The sequence below is a fragment of the Vulpes vulpes genome, chromosome 7 (assembly GCF_048418805.1).
Source record: "Vulpes vulpes isolate BD-2025 chromosome 7, VulVul3, whole genome shotgun sequence".
In the NCBI taxonomy this organism is placed as follows: domain Eukaryota; kingdom Metazoa; phylum Chordata; class Mammalia; order Carnivora; family Canidae; genus Vulpes; species Vulpes vulpes.
This window is the reverse complement of record NC_132786.1, coordinates 1,649,616-1,655,615: the sequence shown is the minus strand read 5'-3', so window position 1 is coordinate 1,655,615 and position 6,000 is coordinate 1,649,616. Positions and strand designations below refer to the sequence as shown.

The following is a 6,000-nucleotide window of genomic DNA, read 5'->3' as shown; positions in this document are numbered from 1 at the left end:
AGGTCAGTGTTACCTCTGAGATGTTAGATACAAAATCTGTCATGCTGTAGGAACACCACCATGGTCCAGGTCACAAGGAAAGCCCTGCTGAAGATGAGTTCACAATCCAAAATTAGAAAACACACGAGCAAACAATCCATGTGAGGGATGGTCAACAGGTATAAAAAAGGGAATATTTACACAGACACTTCACCAACACTTTCATGTAATTCAAGGCATAGAACAAGAAATTGAAATTCTATTAAAAAGTACAAGATACTGAAGAACAGATGCCAAAGCAAACAAAGAACAAAACCAACCCCAGAAGGAAAAATAGAGTCACTGAAATAAAGAACTCAGTGGGAAGTATGCACTTCAGATGGACACTATGTACTTTTGAAAGATTTTTTATATTTTTCTATATTTTCTATGTATTGTGTCATGAGAGACACAGAGAGAGATAGGGAGAGACAGGGGCAGGGGGAGAAGCAGGCTCCATGCGGGGAGCCTGATGTGGGGTTTGTCACGTATGCAGGGGGTGACAACTGTCCAGGGATGAGGGTAAGAGAATGAGGAAAAGAAAAGAGACATAAACAGAGTGGGAGCAGGAGGGACATATGGCCGGATTCAGCCACAATGCCAACTTTATTGTGTTATTCACTCTTTTATAGAGCAGGGTTGTATATCAAGCAGGATGTCTTAAGCTTAGTTCTCCAAACATGTCTTTTCACAATATATAGCAATGGTATGCGTCCTTGAGCCACAAGCCTTTAACAACAAGGATGAGACAGGTGGGCCGCGGTTGGAAGAGTCAACAGACAGCCCTTGCTCGATTCATTAACCCCTTCATGGCATGTGGCTCCCAACAAGGGTTTGAACCTGGGACTCCAGGATGATGCCCTGGGCCGAAGGCAGGTGCTAAACCGCTGGGCCACCCAGGGATTCCCAAGATGAAGGACCTGAGCCAGGGCGTGCGGGCAGAAGAATGTGAGACTCCACAACGGAAAGGTCAGGCTGACGCTGGAAAGTCATCTTTATTTATCCACACAGCCCACAGGCTGGGTTTCAGGGACGAGGCCGAGGTGGGCGCTGAATACGACGCGTGGCGATCATCTTCTCGCCAGCTCCACACTGTAGCCTTGTGGGGCGCGATGTCACTGTGCACCCCGACACGGTTCAGCCTGCGCTCGTCACGTTCCGGGCTGACCCAGAGAGGAGATCGGGGGCATCAGAAGGCAGCCCCCGGGGAGGGAGGGCGACCTGGGTTCAGAGTCCGCGGGGCCTGGGCCAGCGCACCCCAGGGGCTCGCACACGTTCCTGGGATGAAAGGATGGACGTGGTCGACGTGGTTACACGGAGAAGCAACAGCGACCGCTGACACGTGCGACTTAGAGAAGTTGTAAGATCAACCTTCACAATTGCCTGAAAGGATACATTTTTTCCTCAAATTTACCAGGAGGGCAGAAGTTGGAGGTATTTGAGTGTGGCTTCCCCAGTGTCCCCACGCTGGGACTGGGGTTGTCTGCGTGTCCCGGGGAGGTCAGCTCTGGGCCGGGGGGCACGGAGCCCAAAGCTCCACTGGGGCTGATGGAGCTCTCTCAGGCTCAGCAACCCTTGTGGGGGTGGGGCTTCCCTGCTGGACCCTTGGGTCTCCCAGTCTGCCCTCCCCGGGGTGCCGGCCCACAGACAAAGAGAAGCTGGAGCAAATGAGCAGCTGTTTCCTACGTGCTTCCTTCCTCCCTCTCTCCTCCTTCCTTCCCTGCCTCCCTCCTCCCTTCCTGCCCTCCCGTCTTCCTCCACCCTTCCTTTCTCTTGCCTGCCCTTCGAACCCCCTCCCTCCCTCCCTTCCTTCATTAGAACTGAGCTATTCACCCCAACCCCCCTGCAGCCGCCCTGTGGCAGAGACACATGCCCTAGACAGGAGCTGTAGAAAGGGGTAGGAAGGCCGGGCCACACGGTAGAAAGGCAGAAAGGCAAGAGCTGAGGATGTGGCCGTCCTTGGGAAGGCTGCACCCACAGCAGAGGAAGACAACTGGGATCAAGCCAAGGGGCCGGGACAAGCCCGTGACTGGTCTGTGGCCGGGCTCTGAGCTCTCCTTTCCATTCCTCCTCAGGCCCCACAGCCCGAAAGGGCGGTCGCTGGGATCTGAACTCAAGCTGTCTGGCTCCAGAGCCACCATGTTCCATTGATGATGGAATCGGGCTGAATGGTGGGGGGCAGGAGGCACGCAATGACCCAGAGAAACACGGGCAAGGTGCCCTAATCTGCCGGGTGGAGGGCACGGGGTGCACGTTCCTTAACGGGACCTTATAAGCAGGGGACTCCTGGCTGCTCCCGAAGGATGAGCAGGACCTCCCCGAGGAGTAGAGGCTGGGCGTCAGGAGGAGGCTGAGGAGCAGGAAGCCCAAGGAGATGGGGGGGGGTGCGTGCCAGAACTCAGTGCCTTGGAGGGAGGGAAGGAAGTTCTGAGCCAGCTGAGCATCAGCGTCTCCAGCTTCACCTCAGGGGCAGAAGGCCCGGATGGCCTAAAAGCCACGTGTTCAGAAGACACGACGACTTGAGGAGAAGCCCAAGAGGAAAGCCAGTCGTGTTGCTCCTCTGGACGTTGCCGGCTTTGCTAAGCAAGGCACAGCGCCCAGACCCCGGGATGGAAAAGCCCGGCACATCTGACTGCTTCAAAACGGAAACCTTCCGTGTGACGAGGACGGGAGCAACACGAGAGACAAGTGTGGCAGGAAGTTCTTGGGAACGTCTGAGCACCAGAAGCCCCATGTCATCTCGGGAGGGACTGTGCTGACGATTGCGTTTCCCGGGCTCCTCACCGCCTCTGGGGCCTCTCCCATCAAAGGGGGTGCGTTTTGCTGTGGGCTAGGCCTGCTCTGGGCACCGTGCACACACCACCTCATGCTGTACTGTCTCCACTTTTGCTCCACTGCGGAAACGCGATCACTAAAGACCTTCGATGACTCCCCCAAGGTCACACAGCTAGTAAGGGGTAGCCAGGGTTCAAAGCCAGGCGGTCTGGCCTCCTCCACCGTTCTCTTAGCCACAGCCTCTGTTGCCCCTGGGCCTCCCCAAGGCAAGGAGCCACGCTCACCTAGGCCTCGGAGTCCCGTCCAGTGTCTGGGCTTTCTGTTTGCGTGTCTGGGTATCTCTTCCATGGCCCCTGAGCGGCCTGGTGGGTAAGACTTAGGAACCTGGCTGGGAGAAGAGGCATGAGTCATGAGGGAAGCAGGCTTTGGGGCCGAGAATTCCTGGGTCCTCTGGCCCGGCCTCAGCAGCTGGCCTCAGGGGCCTGCCAAGGCCCTGCGACCCTCATCTCGCAACACATATCTGTTGAGCACAGTCTCTGTGCCAGGCTCTCTCCTGGACCCCGCAAGTAGAGCAGAGCGTGGCAGGCACGGTCCCTGCTCTCCTGGAGCTGGTGGTCTGGCTGGGGGGACAGAGAACACACTACACAAGGGGACAAGCGAACCCGATGGTGAGGTACAGGCAGGGCTGGCAACTCTAGACCGGGACCGGGAGGGGAGGCCTCTCCCGATGCCAAGCAGCAGCCAGCCTCAGGCAGAGGCAGACAGAAGCACCGGACAGGAAGCAAGAGCCAAGGCACTGAGGCAGGGGCAAGCGGGGCCAATGTGGCCATGACGGAGTGCGGGGGAGGGTTGTAAGAGGACACATCCTCCCTCTGCAAGAGCTGGGGCTGCCAAGCCCACGCGTGCCTGTCACTCCCTAGCTTGAGGACTTGCCCAGGATTCAGTTTTCGTTTTCAGCTTCCCCCCTACCAAGTCTCAATTTGTGGGTGGCAGCCTGGCAATGGCAGGAACCTGTGCTTCATGGTCAGCCCTTCCTGGCCCTTCCATTACTAGCCTAACAGGTGGTTTAACTTCTCCAGGCCTCACTTTGCTCATCTGTAAATTGGGGCCAATATCCACCTGAGCGAGATGGCCGAGAACGAAGGACATGGCACCCGGCTGAGTGCGTCCTTAGGATAAGCCGTTAGCAGGGCCATCCTGGCCAGCGGTCAGGTCCCTCGCTGCCTGTTCATTTAGTGCTGCAAGGCCCCACCTCCTCTCCCTTCCTCGAGCTGGGCTCGCCTCTTCAGGACAGATAGCACCCTCACCTCCTCTGCCGACGCTCTACTGCCCTATTCACTTGTCTGTCTCCACTCTGCTATGGAGTCCTCCCTCCTCCTGCCCACCCCACCTGCCTACCCCCCATGCTCCTATATCGACCTCGTATCTTTCCTCCATCAAATTCTACTCCAAGGAGGGAGGTAGGAGAGCCCGCCAGGAAGGATGGTGCCCTCCACCAAAGACCTCTCTTCCATTGCTTCTGAGCGCTGCCCCGTGCACCTGTATACTCCAGCCAGGCCAAGCCACCGCCGTATCTTGGGCCATGCTGGCATCTCTCATTCCTCTGTCTTTCCATAGAACTCACAATGTCCTCCTGGTCTTTGATCCCTGAGCTTCTCCACCTCCACCTCCAGGAAGCCTTCCCAGAATCCACACTGTCTAACAGGGGCATGCGTGTGTTCTGTTGTTGCCGTTCCCATTTTACTCCTTACCTACTTGTCTGTCTCCTTCGGCATGGTGTGAGGTCGCCACTCCCGGCCCCATCTGAGGGACTGTCACATGGTATTAACGAACAACAGTCGCATTTCCAGATGGGCAAGACAATACTATTCTAGGCCCTGAGTACTGACGTGATGTTGTCTAATCCTCACCACTATGTGAAGGTAGGTTCAGAGACATTTAAAATTACTGGCTCACATGGGTAGTGAGTGGCAGAACCAGGCTTGGAAGTCCGTTACAATGACTTCAGGACCTCGGCTGGGAACAGCTCCACGTTTGACCAATGACTACATGAATGCCCTGGGAAGGCCATTAGGAGGATTTTTCTGGCCTTGACAGTTCATGGGATGGCCCTATGCTTGACGGTCCTGTGAGCTTCGTGAGTGTGAGTCCAGCTTTCTGAGGCTCAGAGTGCTGCCCAAGGTAACACCACCCTGAAAGGTCTGTGCAGCCAGCTGCCTGTCTGTGCTGTACCTCCGTGTTGTTCCCAAACCGCGGACGTACCGTCTGCAGCTTCCTCCAGGTTTCTGTCCCAAGACACGGGCTTTCTGGTGATTGTGTGACCTGTAGAAAAACACCGGCATAGGTTCACATCACAACGTTGATGTCCCGCCCTCTTGAAGACTCACCCTGGGCCAGACAGCTGCTGAGCATTATCCGGGGGTAACTAGGAGCTCAGCTCCTGAGGACCTCACAATCCAGAGTGGTAAAACCGAGGATAGCAGCCACTGGCCGTGTGGAGCTACCTCCTCACCCCGTCCTTCCAGAAGGGATTCTCCTGCCTCGCTTCTTTCCGAAGCCTGAAGCCCGCGACTCCCCTTCCCTCGGCTTCTCGGCTTCTCTTCTCAGCTTCTCGAGGTCTGGCCTGGTTCCTGGGGCGGCTCCTGCAGGAGCCCAGATGGGACCCGCGGGTGGCAGGCCCAGCAGGTTAGGGACCTGATTGCACCGCCCCTTCGGCAGTCATTGGCTAAAAGAGATTTGGGGAGGAGTCAGAGACCTGCCCCATTTCAAGCCCTTGCCTGGATCAAAACGTTCCCGTCTAGCTCGCGAAACGGAGGAGGTTTCAAGTCTGAAAAAGTTTCCCTGTCCCTGATTACAGGAGGGACAATAGAGACTCGAGAACCTAATGTATGTAACATTTCACTTCACAGTTTTTTATTTTAGAAAATGTCTTGTGGTAAAGTTCACATAAGATTTACCATTAGAAACATTTCTGAGGATGTGATTCAGGAATTTTAAGCATATTTGCCTCGTGTGAAACAAATTTCCAGAATTGCTTCGTCCCCACGGAACGACTTCCCATGGCCCCCTGCGCTCTGTGTCCTCTGGCAAGGACCATTTTCCTTTCTCGAGGAATTTGACTACTCTAGATACTTCTCATATTACACTTTGACTGCAGAGCCCGTGCTCTCTCGCACTCAATATTGCATCTATTCATCTATGTGTTCA

The 6,000-nt window shown here is 55.5% G+C and overlaps 1 long non-coding RNA gene across 5 annotated transcripts in view; it reads right to left on the bottom strand.

The window, feature by feature from the left end:
- Positions 1–3,189: 3,189 nt before the first annotated feature.
- The window catches only part of LOC140599591 (uncharacterized), a 116,904-nt gene continuing 114,093 nt past the window's right edge, over positions 3,190–6,000 (bottom strand). For 3 of the 5 annotated variants that reach the window (XR_012002419.1, XR_012002416.1, XR_012002418.1), the window contains one exon: positions 3,420–5,115. This is a non-coding gene — a long non-coding RNA (uncharacterized lncRNA). The other 2 variants (XR_012002417.1, XR_012002420.1) reach the window with 2 other exon arrangements.